The sequence below is a fragment of the Leuciscus leuciscus genome, assembly GCF_965113295.1.
Source record: "Leuciscus leuciscus genome assembly, chromosome: 7".
NCBI lineage: Eukaryota > Metazoa > Chordata > Actinopteri > Cypriniformes > Leuciscidae > Leuciscus > Leuciscus leuciscus.
The window spans coordinates 37512629-37534426 of NC_138731.1; the positions used below are offsets into that span (position 1 = coordinate 37512629).

Sequence of the window (21798 nt, forward strand, 5' to 3'; positions counted from 1 at the left end):
CTGGAAAATTGCTATTATATAAATGTACTCATGCATTTACTTTTATAAGCTTACTTGTTAATACAGCACTAGAATATTTAAATATAAACCTTGACATTCTTTTCATTTCATTGTAATCAGCCTTTTATAGTGATCCCCCCCTCCACACACACACACACACACACACACACACACACACACACACACACACACACACACACACACACAAAAAAAAAAAGGGTGACAGATACAAAAGAGCTGTTGAACCCCTGTCTATATAGTATCCACGTTAGTCTTTGTGACTGCAAACACGAAGAACAATCTGCAGCTGACTGCAATCTCTAGCGCTGGCACAGGAAATCTATATTTAGCAGCAAGTAAGTAATAACAAAGCTCATCCAAATGGTCTACAGACGGTAATGATACGAGAGCGGGACAAGATGTTGGCTTTAATTACATTGGTAGCGGAGGCAAAGCCATGTCTGTTAGACGTGCTGTGTTTATGCTGTCTTTGTGAGTCACTGAAATGAAGATGCTCTACCGATGAACGCTGTTAGTTTTATGGAGGTGGCTTATGCTGCTGCTTCATTTACTATCTTGCTCTCTCGTCTCTGCATATGAAGCTGCCAAAACTGTCAATGAGATGCAGCTTAAATGAGACGTCAGACGAATGACTATGGAAATATGATAGCCCCTATTACTCATTATGATGTCAAGCAAAATATTGGCTTATTTATTGAACTAGCAATGATATCGTAGTCATTGCAATCTACAGATTTTGAAGTTTACTAAACTAAATGAGCAGGCTCCAAAATGAACTGAGACGATTTACAATCCATAAATATTTTTACCGACCATGAAAATGTATTTTAAATACATCATTAAAGCAGTCACGTCATTAGGAATCAAATTTCCCCTCATCTTTTGAGATGATTTGAGTTAATTTTACTTGTACTATTCATGAATTATATTCATAAATGTAATCTTTTTTTTTAAATACGAATCACATATACTGAAATGGTCCATTCCCTTGTTCCATTAAGATTTATACAAAATGTTCTATTAATCTCTAGTTTCTTTTAATCATTCAAAACTCTTAATTCATAATTTGAATAATATATAAGGATGATTTAATTCAATTTGATGGAATCGTACTATAAAATTGAAATGAGCAAATCCTAAAAACAGGCTTTTCTTTTTGAGTATAAACGTACCTATACAATTGCAGTTTCCAGCTGAAATGAACACTAGTAGCAGTAAAACACCACAACTTTTATTTGTGTTCACACAAATTATGATTACAGGACAGATAATCAAGACCTATTATGACCAAAAAACACTTTTGCATGGTAAATTTGTGATTTGTAAACAAATACATTTTAAAGTTATGCATCACATAATCAGCGATATCTTTACTATGGCTTTTCTGATATAGTAAACTTGCTTGGTGGCTCACCTGGTACATCATTGCACTTGCTCAATATTCGGATACGAGTCACGATAAAACAGATTAAAGACTTTTAGAAGCAAGCTAAACTGGCATGGTTGGTTGAGCAAATGCGTTTTTATCTCACATTTGCATTTGTTGGCACTATTGTTAGGTTTAGTGTAGGGTTTATTGTAGGTGATAAGCTTTTTCAAACGCATTAACTCTTTTAGTGCCGTGCATTCCCTGGAGATTTCAGAACTACAGCGACAGAAACCGCTGTTCATCTGTTTGGCGTGTTTTTAGCACAACTCATTGGACATTTCTCTTTGAAAATCTTCAATGTACAGTAACACTTTGGATATCCAAACTTTGGATAAAAGCCCCTACTAAATGTATTTAAAGGTTGTATCAGCGATTTCAGGCCCAAAAAAGGCCCAAACATAAATGATCACATTCATCTAATCTTTCCTAACGATCCGCTAGCTGCCCGCCCCATAAGCAGGCCGTCAAAAAACCGCGTCTCTGTAGGCAGCCTAGGCTCTGAGATCTGCACACAAAAACAATTGGTTTCACCAACCACTCAAAACCAAAATAAATAGTGTTCCAACCAATCACCGACAGTGTTGTGAGGTTGCACGCGAAGTCGGAGCTGAAGAAGAAGCCAACGTCTATCAACGAACAAGAGAAATTGAACATGGCTGAGTCAATCCCCAAGAGGAGGAGGAGGATTAGGGCGAGGGAATACCATCGTGTTTATTCCAAGACACGAATAGTTATCGGGAAGGCTTTTGAAAGGTGGAGAGAACTTAAAGAACTGAATTTTTTCAGTTTGTCGAGCTAACTTGGTTTGTTTGGGATCTCGCTTCAAACACAAACAGAAGAGACGTCACCCACAATCGCTGATACAACCTTTAAATGTAAATGTAGAAATTTCTCCACAGGCATAATATATAAAATGTCACAGGCCAATATCTAATTATTTGCTCTATTTTAAACAGCAAAACCTCAATTTATTTGTGCTTGATGAATACATTTGTTTGTTTTTATTATCAGTCACTGTTTAAAGACCTCAAACCCCAGTATAATGACATCCACTTATAAGTGCCACATGTTATAAATCCTCTTGCCTAAGCGGAGCCCATCTCCCCTGCTAAGCATGACATTTAAAGCATGATTGTACCCCAGAATTAATGAATATTTGATGAGGTATCTTTTCTGAAATTGTAGACTAAGGCAGTGGTATGCCATGCTCTCAAAACTCAATTGTTGTAAATGCGTTTATAATGAAACAGATCTGTGTCTCAGACTAAATGTAAATCACTGGGGCAGTAAGTGTGATGACAACCATACAGGCTGAATAAATGCTAGTTTTTTTATAGCGATTGTGGATATTTACACATCAAGCCATAAGTAAGCCATTAAATCTCTTGTGCATCAATGGATTTATGTCTAAATCTCTGTTATTGCTGGCAAATCGCAGAAATGGTTTTGGCAGGTTTAGCTGTGGAAGTTAAGTGCTTTTCCCCCTTACTTCTCTCCTCTTATACCGGAGTTAACTTGTACCTTTCACTCTTAAGGGTCTCCACACACCGGCATCTCTGCAGCTGGAAACATATCTGATGTGACATCTCCTCCTGTTGCTCATGCATTTTTTATGGGCCCTCCTCTCCCACCCAGTCCTCTTGGAGGAAACCCTACGCTCTGTAGCGTGCCAGAGTCTATAGCACATTTCACCGTCGCTGTCAGCTTCATGCTTAAGCGGCTTTACTCGTAAATACTGACACGCTGATATCTAGGAGGGCTGTGTTTGGAACCCCTGCTGAATCATCATAGGTTTGTGCTTGCTCATGCTTTGCATATCGGCTCATGTTATGATGCACGGTATCGATAGGTGCATCGATTTCACCGCTGCATAAGATTCACTGAGCAGAAGTGCATATTCTTCTGGGAAAGTGAGAACGGCTTGGGAGCCCTGACCCTGAAATAATGCCTTGTCGCTTGGATGTCAGTAGAATTGGGTGCTAAGAGAAGTTTCGCCACTTTGAGCGCCATCCTGTCATCCTGAAAGCATGTAGTGGTCCCTTTTTTTGCAGTTATTAATAGGACATTATTAAGTCTCTTGTCCCCACATCGGTCCTTCCTGCTGTGAAGGGGATAGTGCTGTCCAATGTGCTTTTCATTCTTCATTCTAACAGTTCGCCATTGATCATTTCTCAAGCCTAGACCTGAGCCAGAATATTGATCTGGAAAACAGAAAAAGGTCTTTATGAAATGGCATCCATTCCGTCTCTTTGGCTGCGTTTACACTTGGCATTAACATGCGACCTGTATCTGGATGTTGTCCACATACACATTGAAAAGACAAGTGTAAATACGCTTCTGATCGGAATGTTATCCGATGGATATCCAGGGCCACAGCAACTCTTTTCTCCACAGGAATTGCTGCACGTAGCTGTGTGGTTTTGCGATACAGTCGAGTGTGAAGTACATAGCAAATATACTGAAATGTTTGCCTTCACACCCGAAGGTTGCAGAACCATTCCTTTTCTGTAAAGAACGCGCATTTTTCCCACCACAGCTGGCAACGTTCTCGGACCCATACGTTTCTCTGTACTGTTTCCATTACGGCATCTATACACATTATTAGTAGGCCTACTTGCAGCCATCCTATTCATTTTGCAAGATTTGTAAAATGTCCCCCCACTGAAAACTGTTTTTAAAAGAAAACCCACCACTCCAGTTCGACTTTGCACCGGAGCCATCCTTTTTCGGAAATGCGAGATCCGATCTGTTATGCAGATACAGAAGCCACTTGATGTGGACAGGTGTAAATGCACCGTGTCCTGATTGGCTTATGATCCGATCTGCTTGATCGGATCACGGTGATCGCATGTTAATGCCAAGTGTAAACACAGCCTTTAGTTTTTATATTATGCAGAGAAAGTGTAAAGTCAGAAATTATATATTTGATTAATAGGCTATATTATATTATATTATATTATATTATATTATATTATATTATATTATATTATATTATATTATATTATATTATATTATATTGTATTTTGTGTTATAATTATTACATTACATATTATTTACATAATATATAAATTAGTGCTGGGCAACTATTAATCGTGATTAATCGCATCCAAAATAAAAGTTTGTGATTACATAATATGTGTGTGTACTGTGTATAATTATTTTGTATATATACATACACACATATGCATATATATTTATAAATCATTTAGATTATATATAAATATAAATGTTTTATATATGAATAAAAAAACTTAAATGTATACATGCATGTGTGTGTGTGTGTGTGTGTGTATGTACTGTATATATATATATATATATATATATATATATATATATATATACAAAATAATTATACACAGTACACACACATATTATGTAATCACAGACTTTTATTTTGGAAGCGATTAATCGCTATAAAAAAAAATTAAAATACAAATATATATATATATATATATATAAAATTAAATCAACAAGTTTACTGTATGTGACAATATGCATAACAAGAACAAATTAATTAAAAACACAGGAATTCATAATGATTCGTTTGCCCAACATTTTAAATTTCTTGTGCATTACATGATAGTTAATTTTTTTTTGCTGCACCTGAAAGCCTGGAGGTGTCACAGGGCGATAATAATACACATTGATCACAGTGGTAAGAGTTCCTAATCCTTTTCCTATATATATATATAAGCATTATTTCTGCCTACTTAACATCATTGCACCTTTCCAAAGCCCTTCCCGTGTAGCCTGCGCCTCTGCCAGTTCTGCAGTGGAGCATGCAACGTTATTCTGCTAGGTTAAGTGCGGCACAATCTAATTACTCTAATGTCGGATGCGGTCTTAAATCACACTTATTGGTTAAGTGTGCCCGTTTCGCTGTCCTTCAGAAGGGAAGCTGCTCTCGGACTAATTATTCCAACTGGATATGAGCAATTGCACTTATTGGCTAGGGCATGGCACCGGCTGCCTGCCCTCCTATTCGTTGCCGGTGAAGTCTGTGTGCGATTGGGTGCTGGAAGGGAGTGGGAGGGGCGTTCTCTCTTTCCTCTCTGTGCTGGAGCGTGTGTGGATGTGAGCACTCTTTTCTCTCCTATTATTTGAGTGGCTGCAGGTACTGGTGTCTGCCTCTATGCCTCTGTGCCAGAGGGATAAAGAGAGAAAGACAGAGGACTAGTGCTTCATATCCCCCCTTTGGCCTCCCCGTCTCCCTGCTCCCTGTCACTCCATCCTTCCTTCCTCCCTCCCGGACCACCCGTCAGCGGCTGGATCAACCCGCCCGGACCCTCCTCCCACAACCCCTTTGACTATCCTCACTTCACCGTCCCATCTTGTGAACTGTGTGCAGGTAAGCCAGCACCTAAATATGACTTTGTTGTGCTTTTTTTTTCTGATTGTTCACTCTTTCCTCTTCGCATGTCATTTCGTCTCTGTTTCTCACACACGCTCTTTCTCACGCACCCTCCCTCACTCTCTTTAGCTTTCAAGTTTTCCCCTCTGGCAGTTCCTCTCAGAGGGAAGCGTGCAAAGAGAGATGAGGGATTAGAATCTGTGAGGTCACTGTTTTCGAGCCCAAACTCAGTTCACACAGAGTGCTTACCACTTCTTCTATCTAAGACTTTATCTGAAGCGATGTAATGCCCACCGGCTATGCTGGAAAACCGATGCTCCGTGCCACAAACCCAGTGTGTACTTTAGCTTCACACGTTTCCTCTGTGTTGTCCTTGACCCCTGCAGCAGTTTATTTTTCTGTGTGTCAGAATTCTTCAATGCTGAAGTGTTTCAAGTAAACTTACAGATGGTTTTGCAGCTCTAGGATTACCAATGTCATGATGTTACTACTGGACTGACTGATTCAAACAAGGTATTCAAACATTCAATATGGTCAGTAAGGCCAGAAACATACTCCATGCATTACACAAATGCTTGGTCGACATGTTTTAAGTTTTGTGCTCTGCTGTTTTTGAAAATAAAAAAAATAAAAAATGTTTATGCTAAAATACCTATGGTAAGCTATTGGTAGTTTGATTTCTCTGAAAAAGTGTAAACGTCAAACTTTTAACATTTCTCAGTCCAATTTTTTTTTTTTAACCAGTGACGTTAGTTTTGGGCGGGATGATCTGTTTAATAGGAGTGTTTTCGGAAGCTTTTAAAACAAAATGTTTGTTGACATTAGTGTCGTGGAAATTACACCTTCCACCTTTAACATCTATATTTGAGCAAATTTGCCAGAAATATATTTCAGTACCCAAAAGAGTAATGATAGTGTTACCTTCAAATTTTTTTTTGTTATTAAATGGATAATTCGCCCCAAAATTAATATTGTCGTCATTTACTCACCCTCATGATGTTCCAAACCTGTGTGCCTGTCTTTCCTCTGTGGAGCACAAAAGATATTTTGAGAAATATCTGTGTTTTTACAATAGAAAGACAGTGGTAAGGGAAACTTTGATGACCAACGTTCTTCATATCTTCTTTTGTGCTCCATTTAAGAAAGTCATCCAGGTTTGAGAAAACATAAGGGTGAGTAAATAATGACAGAATTTTAATTTTTTGGCTAAACTATTACTTTAAACTGTGTTTTTAATCGTCTTACTATCAGAATAGAGAGAAGACAAAAAGTTGTTTAACACAATTCTATAAGAAACTATTGCTATGTCATGACAGTGGTTGACCTGAAGGAGAAAACTGACCATTGAAGTTTGGACTTGCAATCCAGGATGCACTCATGTGTGAAATCAAGTAGCTGGAAGCATTAGCGTTAATATACTTGCTTAGAGTATTATTCAGGTCTAATTCTACAGAGCACAGCAGACAAAAACTGCTTAGGTCTTCATCCAGTTCAGTGCTTCGATGTGAATGGGTGCTGTGTGAGATTGAAGTGGTGCAAACATCAATACCGGCCCATGGTTTGACAGATCTTGAACTTGTCTTCAGCACTTTAACAGTTGGCCAATAGTAAAGACATTTCCAATCAATTTGATTAACAGCACTACCGTCTGTCTACAAGCACAGCATACCTTTAAGTATTCTCTTTATTAAGCAATTTTGAAATGTAGAGCATTTATTATTATCTGGGGTTATTGGAAGCAACGAGTAAATTCACAGAAGAACAGGTGTCTTAATTAACACCATTATTCCTTTGCCGCCTTGTTGGCCTGTTTCCAAACGTGGAATAAAGAAGGAATGATTGTTCAAACAAAAGCGGATCTTCAATCAACACAGAAGTGTAATAGGAACATAGAAGGTCTGAAAGATTTTGCCTTACTTTATTTAACTTGACTTTGTCACATAGCATCTCGTGTCCTGCAGTCCTAAGATGCAAATAGCATATCTTATGCTATTCGAGAAATTCATTGAACCTCCCCCTTACAGACTATCGCAACTTTTTGCATTTTAGAAAGGAAATTTAAATGACGTTGCCATTGACTTTTAGCTGCCCTTCAGCTGTTTCATATTACTGATTTTATATTATTTCTAAATCATTGCACAAATAGCGGTACCTCCTGAGAAGTGAGACGTGCCTTAATGCTTGACAAATAAAGAACTGTGACTTTTAGATCTAGTGTGTTCTTAGATGTGGAGGTTGTTTTACTGACAGTTTGAGTGTTTTGAAATGTTCCTGTCAGGCAATCCGGATTTACATTTTAGCATGGTGCCTTTTTTTAGCTGTTGGCTTGGAAAGCTGTGCTTATCACATATAGTATAATTATAAATATGGGCAGATTCTTAAGCTAGAGTAAATTGCAAATGTCATCGATGAGGACTTATATCTCTTTAAGCACTTTAAATTAGTTTCAGTTGGATATTTACCTCACTGTATATTTTCATCAGCATTAAACGGATGCATGAAGTTTTGGGAAAAGCTATTACTTGCCAGACAAGTTCAATTATATTCTCTCTAACAAGACTTTTTTTTTTTTTTTCGCTGACGCCCATGATCTCGAAGCAGCTGGTCTTTTTGTGCTTTGGCTGTTTTTTTCTTTTTTTCTCCGGATCTCATGCTGTCCTGGCTTCCGAGTTGCTGGTTCGGCAGAGTTGCAGTATCAAAAGGCCTCTGCCATTCCCTGGGCTTCCTCTCCATTCCCTATGTGCCAGGAAACTATGGGAGCCTGGATGTCATTTTGGACTGAGATCCAAACATGAATGCACATGTAAATCATTTAATTTCCGACATTACTTAAATGCTTTCGGCAAGTGGAAAGAAGCCAACTCGTCTTTAGCTTCAGCCAGAAGATGGGCCACTTTTATTTACTGTAATACATGTCGCTATTACTGATACTCGGTGCTGACAGAGAATGTTTTTTCCGCCCATCCTCCCTTCGGCCTGATTGGAACGCAGGTCTTCCTCAGCATGGCCGTATAGTAAGTTAAAAACGTCATGGCTGTGTCATAACTCATAAGCGAATGCAAAGTGTTGCCGAGGGCTGAAATTGAATGCTGCACCTTTTCAAAGTTAAGGCCCGGAAAGAATTATGGCCTGTGAAATCCTGGGCCCTTTGTCTCTCCGCAAAGCCACTCTGCAGTGTAATTTAACCCGCCGATGGGCCGTGAGATCAATCAGGACCCAGGAAGCTTGAGGGGGGTGGGAGTGAGTCGAACCGGCCCTGGACCACCCGCTGCCGTCGTTCTTAATGCTTGGCTGGATGGCGCGGCTATTTTTATTGTTTCCAGTGAAGAAGATGTTCTGGAAAGGTTAGGGAAACATTGCAGGCTTGTCTGAATTTGCAGATCCATGGGTCATGTAAGCTACTGATGCGGCTGGCTGTTTGATTAAGTCAGGTCATCCTGTTGTTAATCTGTCAGTGAACCAATTTAATCAGTCATGGAGTCCAAGCTATACACCGAATGCACATAGTTACCTTGTGCTGTTCTCTGTTTCTAGATGGCAGTGGAAGGAACTCTGCTCTGAGAGTTGGAGTTGTGGATGTTGCAAATTAATTATGAGACTCAACTTAGATTCAGACCCTTGACTTGAGACTTAAATTGGAATCCCAATATAAAATCCAGGGCTCAACAATATGGATTTTCTTACTGATCCACCACAGAGGAATGATCCTTTTTTTGACCCCTTTTTTTTAGCAATATATTTTTATTTGCTAGAAATTATATATATATATATATATATATATATATATATATATATATATATATATATATATGAAGACTTCAGATGCAAAAGCCTCTAAGTCTGTCTAAAGTTTTTGTTTAATATTTAAAAAAATTATCAGGCTCCTATGTATAGGTTTCTACCAAAGTACCGGCATTTCTGATTGGGCTGAGGCTGGGAACTAGTGTGTTTGAAGTTAAAGTATTTGATGAACGTATACTATGTGCGGAGAGCATTCACTCAATATTATTAGCTCATTTTTGACAGAGTTGGCTTTTAGAGGCTTTTGCATCAGAGGTCTTCATATATTTTTTTGATTATTTGATTGATTGATTTATTGATTGATTGTTTCCAGTGATGTTCTGGAAAAGGTTAATGAATAAGCATTGCTTTTTTCCCTTATTTGATAACATTTAAGTAAAAATGTTTAAAAAATTTAAGTATATGTTTTATTATTATTATTAATAATAACGATAATAATAATAATACAATGATTACTGTTACTACTAATAATATATCATTATTATTACATTTAATAATAATTTTTTAAATTTTTAGTGTTAGTGTTATTGTTGTTGTTATTAAAATAATTTTATGAACAAAAAAAACAAAAAAACAAAACAAAAACAATTAACATTAAAGACCCCCTGTGGTGAAAATCAAGTTTTTAATGTTGTTTATAGTATGTGGTGTATTTAATATGCTTTAAGACAAACCATGTGCAAAATCATAAGTCAACATCATTGCTGAGTATTTTCTCTTTAAAACTGCAGTGATCTAAAGACAATCACTGGTGTTTCTTACGTTTCAAACTACTTTGTAGCCAATCACTTCAACGTGCCGGCGGGCTTTAGCATATCATTATCTGCAAAGCAGGGGAGTCTCAAGAGAAGCTAGGTTATCCTGCTATATTTTTCTTTTGATTGGAATAATTGTGAACATTTAGCAATATAGCGGGTGCATTATGTATAAGAGGTATATTACGATGTTATGCTGAACTATATATGCCTTTCTCCACTGACGTTCTAAGTTGTTCAAAGTGTTTTTAAGGACGCTGATTTTTAGAAGGCAGACTGAGATGACGAACGGGAACATGGTTTGTGTAACATTAGCAACATTATTAGCTGTTTGAAGCAAAAAGCTAATCATATTCATTATCGTTATGTGTCCGACGTTGTAAAGGGCAAAACCATTGTGCAGTGTTTACTTCAGTAAAGTTCGCTGTGTTAGTCAGTGGAGACAGGGCTAATTTGCATATTCATGGATCTGCGTATACTAAATTAATCAAGGTTGTAGTGTTACATTCAATCTATTTTAGGGCATAAATCATTTTATTTATTCATTTTTTTTACAGGAAAAACGCTTACATTTTGTTGTTCAAGGATAAGGGTTAAAATTATTGACTACAGGGGTACTTTAATATTAATGTTATTATAGTGGGCCACCCTTGCGGTTGTAAAAACTTTATAGAACACTGTAAGGGACTCTTATTCAAAGACTTGACACTCAAACTTTACACTGTACTTGAAAACTTTGGACTTCAGGCCTAGACTCAACTGAATGACATAATGAATTAATTAAAGTTTAAGTAAAGTTTATTAAACTGACCTGTATTGTATAGAAAACGTTTACCAAAGGGATTTGAGACTTGGCTTGAACTCTAAATTAGAGATGAGCAAAATATGCTAAATTGCTTGCCCTTCAAAAAGGTTTATACAACTAACCTGTAAAAGAAAACTGTTCGCCTCACCTCCAAGACTTGAGACTCGGTGTAGTCTTTACGTTAGAGACTTGAGAAAATATCTGCCATATGGTGCCTGTTCGTTGCAGGGAATATAATATGTCAGGATAAGTCTTAAAGAGACTTTGAGGCCTGTCTTATAGCGCTGTCTTGGCAGCATGGCTGGATCTCATCGTTTTTGTTTGATTAAAAGCGCACAGGAGTTTGTAGCACACGGTAGGTGCAAGAGCAGGGCTGACAGCTTAACCACTGATTATTCAAGCCTCTTAGGCTAAGCCATGGCACTCCAGTGATGAACGCCTTCTCCACTTCACATTCCCGCTCCCTCTAAATTTTTTTTTTTTTTTTTTTTTTAACATTGCTTTCTTACTCTCTCTCTCTCACTCCCTTTCTCATTGAGCAGTGGGATCAGTAGCAGAGTGATTCATGCAGTGCTGAGGCTTTATTTAGACATAATCCGCTGAGTGTCACTATGGCATGAGGCTTTGGTCAGGTTCTCCTACCATGCTTCTGCCTGCCTTTGCACCCAACCCCCAACAATATGTGAGTGTGTCAGCGGGTCACATGGCGTGACGCGAGGAGACACCCAACCATGAATGATGCAGCGTTTTCTCAGCGGCCTCGCCCCTCTTATCGGACGGGGGAGTGATCGGCAGCGTCGTGAGGAGGAGAGAGAGGATGTCCGCTTCCTTGCAAATGCGTTCTAATAAAATCTAGAGCCTCTTGAGCTTTTAGTAAAAGCTCTGTCTCATGTTCGGTGTCTGTTGATGCCCTCCCACCTGCTCCCTGGCAAGGCCTCGGATCCAGAGTGTTGTGACCGCGGCGATGGCCAGATTGAACCCAGCGGGGCGGGGTGTGAGGGGAAAGGTGTAACCTGCTGCTTAAAGTCTTTTTTAGCCTCCGAAATGGACTCCTGAGTGACAGTTACCATCTTAAACCTGTAAACATCGGCTGTGTTTTGACTGTGGGTTCACCTAGGGTCTTTTTGTTGTTGTCGTCGTTTGTTCAGGATAGATCTTGGCTTGCCCTCTCTATAACAAATATGCTTGCCTGACACACTTTCCTCAGCCGATGCCGTTCGCTCTTCCAAAGCATCTGCGCAGCTAAGTCAGCAGTAACGGTTCTGTGTTCTGGGGATGCACAGATTGAGGAAAGAGGCATGAGTTTCCTCTCAGCTCTGTGCAGTGTACTATATGCAAATCTGAAAATCTGAATTCTGTGTCCTTCTATTTGCCCTTAGGAGAATTTGGCTGATATATAAAATATTCACTATGTATTCAAGATGATTTTGCTGGAAATATTGTGTGTACAATACATTTTTGTCCATCAAGTTTCCTCAAGACTTGCTTGATTTACAAGTATTTGGATGATGTTTTGTCTGTTTCAGTGAAGTGGTTCAAAATTCGGATCCAGAGACTCCTTGGCGGATCACTCAAAAATGTTCATGGATGTCCCATTGTGGCATATATCATAATTAAAATGCAGAAATAGTATTGGTAAAGACAAAATTCAGAAATTTAGAGTTGCACATTTTTTTTTGATGCAAAGATTTAATGCTCAAGAAACAATTCTCATTATTATCAATGTTCTGAACAGTTGTGCTGCTTGATATTTTGGTGAAAATAGTGATATATTTTTTCAGGATTCTTTGATTATTAGAAAGATCAAAAGAAAAGCATTTATTTGAAATTGACATTTTTGTAACATTATGGACCCTGTCTTGCACCCAGCGCAATTGACTTTGTACACCAACGCATGTATCATTCCTATTTTGCACCCGCGCACAGCGGACTTTTCCCTCCACAGACGCACGTCGGGAAATTAGGAAATGAACTTGCGCTCCCGGGGGCGGTTCAGCGAAAAGAGGAGGCGTGTTCCGGCGCAAATGTTCCCTGGTGCTATTTTGCAGGTTTAGAAAACTATTCCGCCATTGACCAGGAAAAATCTAGTCTAAAGTCAGTGGCGCATTGCGCATGTTATTCAGATGCTATTTTAAGGGCGCATGCTTGGCCATAATCAATGTAGCGTGTGCACAACACGCATACACTTTGCTTATCTCATCTACACACAGACGCAGCAGTTCTCATTTTTAGAAAACCATACATTATTACAAGGAAAAATATTAACACACGAGGGAAATCATTGTTGTGTCCATGAAGATGTAAAAAAATAGGCATAAATCTAGCTTACACATTTACCTGAATTATCATATGCCTGTTTAAAGCGATACTTCACCTCTGGGAAGATGAATGTGTATTTAAAATAGGTCATTTATGTAGAAGAAATGTGAAGAAATTTTTGAATTTGGAGCTTTCTAGACTGCGAAAAGCCAGAAAATTAATTTTTGGCTTATGCGGATGAGAGACAACAACTCCCAGAATGCACTTGCTTCGCTGCTCTACGAGGCCACTCCCAAGTCACGCCTCCCGGTTAGAGAGCGCAGTTGAAAACAACAAGGTTAGGCTACTAGTGAGTCTCCGTGACGAGTTTGCCCGGGATATCGAGATCGCCCAAAATGTCCGGGATTCGGCTTTTGCGTTCTACAGTCGCCATTCATCATGTTTACTGTAGCGAGCAGGACGAGGCTGAGGGCCGCGGGAGAACGGCGCGAGGCCGGTGGCGTCATTACTGAGACGCACTGATCTCCTATCTCTCACGGAGGAGCGGGAATTTTCTTAGCAATGTTAAAACGCACATCAACCGATCACTTGTTTAGCGTTCATGTAAACTCTACATTCAGATTCACCAATCGGAATGAATTCAGTTAGATTGAAACAAAAGGTGTGCATGTAAACAATGAATGGCGACTGCAGAAAGCAAAAGCCGAATCCCGGACATTTTGGACGATCGCGACATGTCCGGTAAAAAGAGGATGGTAACCCCTACTACTCAGCTTTCTCCTACTACTCAGCTTTCTCCACAGAACAAGAGCCTGCTAGCTTAGCTTCCAAAGAAAGATGGCTGACACTATGTGTACATTCTGTGAGTGAGATCCCACCCTCTATGGGCGGGCTGAAAACATGCGGGACAGCCCCTCCTACTGGCTGTAGTCTTTAGCCTCTGGCCAGAAAATCCTCCGATGACGCAAAATGACGATTTTTGCGTCATCGGAGGATTTTTTCCAGACAAAAAATACATAAATCTCTCATCTCAGGGGGATATGAGGGTGAAAAGCACGGTAATTCGAAAATACTACAGGTTTTCTACTAATACAAAGCTTAATGCTAAATCCTGAAGTATCCCTTTAACCGAAGCTAATTTGGGTGGGTCTCTCCCATCCCCATACAATGTCACTTCTCTGTGTTTTACGGCCCTGACGAGAACGTCGGTCTCCTCGGCTGTGAACCGCTCCTGGCGTGTGCCTGGCAAATCCACCGTTATAATAGCAACCCGCCATGGAACAAGCGCGCCTGCTCTTAAAGAGAATGTGAGATTTCGTTCTGATTGGTTTATTTCACGTTACGCCCAAACCACACCTATGAGTAATGTAGCTACTTCAGACCAACCCATTTTAGATTTGCATTGGGCGCAAGAGTCATTTATCCCTCCGGTATAATAGCAACAGCGTTTCGCTGTAACAAAGTTACTTGCGTTTCGCGCTTGATACTTGCGTTTCAGATCGTTAAAATAGGGCCCTTTGTCTTTACCGTAATTTTTTTAGCAGATTTTTTTTTAACATTATTTTTTAATAGAACACTTAAAATGTATTAACACTTTATAATATTATGTTTTTTATTGGCCAGTCTTGACCATCAGTATAGAGAAATGCTTTGTGTTTGTCCAAATATTGAGCTTATGGTTTCTCTGAAAGTACCGTGGGCTAGCAAGTAACAGGATACTTATTAGGTAGGTTTTTCTCTGACTAGGCCTTTTCTTGTGAATAAAGACTTCTTGTGCAATATACCCTTACATACTGCTTCGTCATTGTTAATATCAGTGTAGAGATAATATTGATTCTTTATGCTTTGCTCCACATAACTATAGAAGACAATGGTGATCTGAAAAATTATAGCAAGAGGAAGACTCAACAAATCGAGCACTTGGAATGGGGCCAATTGACACATTAAACCTATGTATTATCTGCAATGTATGCATACAGAAAATCAGATAATATATGGGTTTAATGTGTTATGACAACATCTACCCAATCCAGATGAGCTGAATTTTATCCATGGTTGAAGATATCAACTCAGTGTGTCCATGCATAAGTAATTTTAAGTGTAGTGTAATTAACGGGATCTATTTGATTTCTGACATTTTTTTTAACAGCACATCACAAGTTGAGACTCAATCTCCGTCTTGCAGGAAAATCTCAACCGCAGATTAGTTAGTGCGCTGTTATTTCTCCCACGAGGTTGAGGGATTTGATCTATCGGCTAATTCCACTCGATGAGAACTGTCTGTGACATCACAACACTATCCCTCACTTCAATAAAAGCCCAGCAGCGAAGGTAAAGCACATGATATCGCTATCTGCTCTTCTCTCAAGGGGGGAGGGACAGAGCTGTGGAGATATTCAAATGTGCGCCGTGCCTTTGAATTTCTGCAGGAGCCTTTTTGCAGGATTAAGACTTAAAAGCCTTTAAAGGAGAACCCCTCCAATCATAAAGGTGTGAAAGTGTCAAGCGTTTTGCCAAACATTTCTGCAAGTCTTGGTTCATGTCTATTTTAAAAGGCTAATTTGCAGTCTTTCACATTGCTCAGTGTTAACCAAACACATTTGAATAGTTATAAGAAGCTCATACAGGATGTGCATACTTCACGTATCTCAGAAGTTTGGGGTCGTGAGATTTTTAAAAATATTTTTGAAAGTGATAGTTCACCTTTTCACCCTCATGCCATTCCAAGCCTGTATGGTTTATATATGTACATACGTATGTGTGAGCACCACATTTTTATATCATTACATTATACATATATTATATTATATTATATTATATTATATTATATTATATTATATTATATTATATTATATTATATTATATTATATTATTTATATTATTTATATATATATATATATATATATATATATATATATATATATTTAGATATTTAGATATTTATACATTATAAATATATATAATAATTATATGTAATTTGCCCAATCAGAAAAGCATGTCACATACATATTTATTTATGTATATGTGCATATTTAAATCATACAAATTAGATTTAAGAGTTATATCACATATGTGAATAGCGACTTCAACTTCTCTTCCACACATAAATCTATCATATGGCTTCAGGAGGCTTGCAATATTGCATGTGATTCATACAATAAAGAATAATTGTATTGTTCTTATATGGTGCTTTTTTTGTATAATTTTTAGAGCTTGACAAAACCCCATTCACTTTCATTGTATGGAAAACAACCACAGTGTGTAAACAACATCCCGCCTAACATCTGCTTTTGTAAAAAGAAAAAAGAAAACAATCGAGGGTTTGAACGACATGAGGTCGAGTAAATTAATTTAAAGTTTTGGAACTATTCGTTTAAGAATTGAAGGACTGAGTAATTGCAGTGTTTGTAAAACGATGCCATATGGAGTTCAACAAAACAAGCATGTCAGTGTGTGTTGCTGCAAAGTAGAGCTGCGCGATTCTGGATTAATTGAGAATCACTATTTTTTTGTTTAAAATAGAGATCATGATTCTCACTATTCTGAAAAGACAACTAAACAAACTAATGTAATTTAATAGAGGTTCTGACATTTTTTTTAATTGCTGCAGTTAAAAATATTTAATTTGAATAAATTTTTTTTGAATGAATGATTCAATGACTCGCTCAAAAAGACATCACTTGTTTCATAATGATTTAGTGTTTATGAACAAATCTTTTGAATGAAAGATTCAATGACAAATACAAATTTTAACGCTCACTGGTGTAACAATGTAATTGATACAGTCTTTATGTGAAGCGTCAAGTTACTTTAAAAAGGTGATTTTGATCGCTACTGTTGACATCAGTGTTTATATTCGAACTATAAACTTTTATCCCAGTACTTCTGTGATCATTTGAGTTATTGGAACACAGAAATAATGATACTGTGGTTGAAAAGACCGTTTGTGAAGCTGTTTCCTATCTTCTTTACATGACATCTGCTCTCTCTGGGTCAGCATCAATGCATATCTGAATGTTCGCTGTGAAAGGTACTTGTCAAACATTTAATAGACATAGCTGAACCATAGTCCTTTAGGAATAAGATCCCGTGGGTGTTTGAAATGAGATTGCGATCTTTTAACGATTAATCGTGCAGCTGTAGTCAAATGCATTTAGATTGATTTAAGATGCACATTTAAGTATTTGAATTTTTCAATTTAGCTGTCGATGATCAATAACTAATTATGACCACTACAGTATGTAATGTTTTGTGGTGTGGGCGGCCACTTCCTTCGTCCTCTGTTTTACAGCACTATTTTATAGCGTTCTTCTGCATGGCTCTGGGCCTGATTACTTAGCTCTGCCCTTTCACAGATTGTGCGAGCGACTTCAGAAGAATCCCACCCGTATGTTAAGAACACACACACTGTGAAGGGTATTATGGGACAACTGTCTCCCTCAGGCATAGATACCCAGGTGGAATAGGGGCTTCTGGGGGACTGGCTTCCGCAATATACAAAAGCCGCTGAGCACAAAAGGGGTCAAATAAAGGATATCTATGAAATGCCATTAGCTCTCAATTAATGCCAAGGGCATATAAAGTATAATGACTCGTCTGGGTAATACGCGAGTGTCCGGATAGGCTGATACAGCAATTGAAATTTGCCATACAAGCCTTTTATCTCACTTGCATGTAGAGCAGAGCACATTGACAGGGGTGAGGATGGTTTTGGCCATTTTTATATTACAATAATCATTTAACTCCGTAGCATTACATATATATTTTTTGTTTGACTTTGCACTGTGAAATATCCATTGATTTATGTATTTTAGTATTTACACTACTGTTTAAAAGTTTGGATTTTTTTTTTATTAAGTTTCTTCTCACCAAGGCTATTTGTTTGATCAAAAATGCTGTAAAAACTGTAATAATGTAAAGTATTATTACAATTATTTTAATATTTAAAAGGTAATTTATTCCTGTGATGGTAAAACTGAATACAGCAGCCATTACTTCCAAATGTCAGAAATCATTCTAATATGCCGATTTGGTGCTCAAAAAATATTTATTATTATTATTATCAATGTTGAAAATGTTTTTTTTTTTGTGTGTGTGTGGAAACTGTGATGCATTTTATTCAGAATTCTATGAATTGAAAGTTCAAAAGAACAGATTTTATATGAAAAATATTTCATTTGTAACGATGTAAAAGTCTTATTTGTCACTTTGTCACTTTTTGATTGATTTAATCCATCCTTTCTGAATCAAAGTATTAATTTCTTACAAAACTAAAACTGATCCCAAACCTTTGAACAGGAAGTGTGTATTAGCAATGAAATATTATATAGTATAGTTTGATTTTAGAGTTCATGAAGCTTCTGCACTGTTTCATTTGCTGATGAGTTTCTGTAGTTGTTCTTGAAGCATTTAAATCCCTTAATTTTTCACAGACTTTGCTCGGGTTTGATATCTCAAGTAAAAGCTTAAAGTAAAAATGTATGCATACTAACCAGAGATAATGTGTATGTATATATTGTTATAAAAATACAAAATATTATTATTATTATTAATTAAATCAACCTTTATTGAAAATATTTATCAGTGTTTCAGAAATGAATCCTGCATGAATACATTTCTGCCGTCTTTATTTGTCATTCACCCATATACAAAGAGTCTCTTGTTTCCTAAATCGTTCAGCTCTAATACCTAGAAAGTCATTTGTGTTAACAGTAGTGATATTATATTATAGATTTGTGACTCAAGGCATGATTATGCAATAATGTCTGCATTTCCAACAGGTTTTTATAGCAGAGAATGAAAAGAGGTGGCAAAGTCAAACAAGCTGGTGTAGATGAAATGCTTTTAAAGGTTCCTCTAAGCTCCTTTGCTGGGTGTTTGTGTGTAAGTGACAGCCTCTCACAGCCCTGTCAGACTGTTTCTGCACATAAGCAGTTCTCCTAACATTATGCTTACTGCTTCTTGACTTGTTTTGTTCCTGTGTAATCCCTCCGCACTTGGTCGGCTCCATTCGCTTTGCTCGGGCTGCTGAAACTGCAGCTCGCTTTTAAACCTTGCTCAACTTTTCAAACTGACTTTCAAAGCATCTTGTCATGAGAAAGCAAACCACCAAACTCTCTCACACAGTCACGCCCGCATTATTTTCATTGGCAGGCAAAAAAGCGCTTTCATCAGTGTTTTCTTTATTGCACTGTGGCATACATTTAGCAACAATTTAATATTTCTCTGAGAATTTACAGGATGTATACAGGATGTATAGTCCTGGTATCACAGAAATGGTATTGTTCAACTCAAAAGTTGCTTTGTGTCCTCCAAATACTGAGATTGAAACTTAAAACAACAGATTATTTAATGTTCTTTATTCTGATTATTCTTATTCGTGTGGCTTAACGTTCTCTTCTTTTTGATTTTAGTTTAAATCAGGTATGTTATCTGGGGGGACAAGCTATTATCCCAGACCCTGATGAGAGGGGTCCACTAAGGGTCCCACTCTAAAAAATGCTGGGTTGTTTCAACCCATGTTTGAGTCAAATATGGACAAACCCAACCATTGGTTTAAATTACATTTTTAAACCCAATGGTTGGGTTTGTCCAGATTTGACACACAATTTTATTTTTAGCAGTACTGATGGGTCGAGATCCCAAAATGGGTTACTACTCATGCTATGTTCATTATCCATTCAATATTCATAATGTTCATTGTCACTGAAGTATTAGTATATTTTGCTTTTTTTAAATACAAAAACTGCTTAACAGGGTGGACAAAGTATAACAGAGTGGACTAAGTAGTAGGGTGGTATAGAGAATGGATGGATGTATGATTTCCTATCTCCCACATACAACTGGTTACTTGTTTACAGTGGAAACAATATGAACCAAAGCACTTTAAATGCACTACTACTTCAACTTTAAACAATCTCTGTTTACACTCTCAGTGTCTACTCTGTTAGGTTTGCACCATGTCTGAGCAAAAAGAGGCTGAAAAATGATTCAAATTATTTACTGAATCAACTTCAATACACTTACTGTTCAAATGCTCTTATTTATAACTAAGACAGCTTTAAAATTGATATTGTTCAACATTTTAAGGCAGTAAGATCATGATCTTTACTGGGGGCACAAAAGGCACAGAATCCCATATGAGGATAATAAAAGAATCACTTGAGAACCTCTCCTATACTGTATAGTCTAGTGCTTCTCAACTGGTGAGGAAAAACAATGCTAAATGTAAATAATAATACCCAACTAACCATACAATCACACATAATTAGATTTGGTAGATGCTGTATCTACATATCTTTCCATTGACGGCCATTCGTTGCACACTTCCGGGGGGTCCTGGCCAGCCAAACATCTGTCATTGAGATGAATGGGAAAGCTAACGGATAGCTTTCTCCATATTATAAACTTCCTTAGGCCCGCCCATAAAAATTTCATCCGAGGCCCTGTGAATTCAAGCGACAGCCCCGGCTGAAATTAATGGAGACGTTTGATTGATTAGACCTGCATTTCAGAGAGATTCCTTTGCAAATCAATGCCTGCATGTAAGCGTTAATGAAATTGCACACCGGCAGAAGTGAGCTGACTTTTTCCATGACTGAGTTAAGAGTCTGCACTTTCTCTAAAAGCCCTGTGGAGATCTTTCCCCTTTTAACCTCTCCATCAAAATGTCATTTGATTCAAAAAATGTTACAGCCAGTGAAGTGTCTCCAAGTTGATTCATTTATTTATTAGTAAATGAAAGTAATGAAACGCTTAAACACATTTCAATAGCACTGTTTTGTGCTGCTCTGGCTTTATTGAACTCCGAGCGCCCACAAAGATTTACTTATTTGATTAATGCATTAGGTGCGTTTACAATATTTAGCAAAGCATGGACCCTCTTAATTTATAACCCCCCGGCTAAATGGAAATGGGAAAATATCTGCTTTCCTCTCAGGCTTGATATTACATTTTGAAGCACAATGTTGAAAGGGCTGCAATTCATTATTAATGCTCACAATATAAATAGTTTAGATCTTATTAATATTTCATTTATGGTAGAAAAAAGATTTGAGTGACTGCTACAGTATTGGAAAAATTGTAAATATATTATAAAGGCTGTTCGTCTGAAATATCGCCGGTGGGAAAAGCCAAATGTAAACATACGTATGCCATATGTGTTTGTCTTTTGATAATATTCCTGCTTCTCTCGTTGAGTGTAATATGTAACAAAGGAGTCTGACGGCTGTGTTAAATATGATCTTGCATCATGGTGTGGTTCATGTGCCTAGCGTGAGTATGGTTGTCTCTCTGGGCCGTGTGTCGAAAGGAGATAACTTATGTGTTTTATGGATCTTTTGAGCACTGTAACCGCCATCACAACGGAGATCTTTAA

The 21798-nt window shown here is 37.7% G+C and overlaps 1 protein-coding gene across 8 annotated transcripts in view; it reads left to right on the forward strand.

Moving 5' to 3' along the window:
• Window positions 1-5512: 5512 nt before the first annotated feature.
• The window catches only part of pcbp3 (poly(rC) binding protein 3), a 60152-nt gene continuing 43866 nt past the window's right edge, over window positions 5513-21798 (forward strand). For all 8 annotated transcript variants that reach the window (XM_082176692.1, XM_082176694.1, XM_082176693.1 and 5 more), the window contains exon 1: window positions 5513-5798. The gene's annotated coding sequence lies outside the window, so the exon portion shown is untranslated. The remainder of the gene's footprint in view (window positions 5799-21798) is intronic.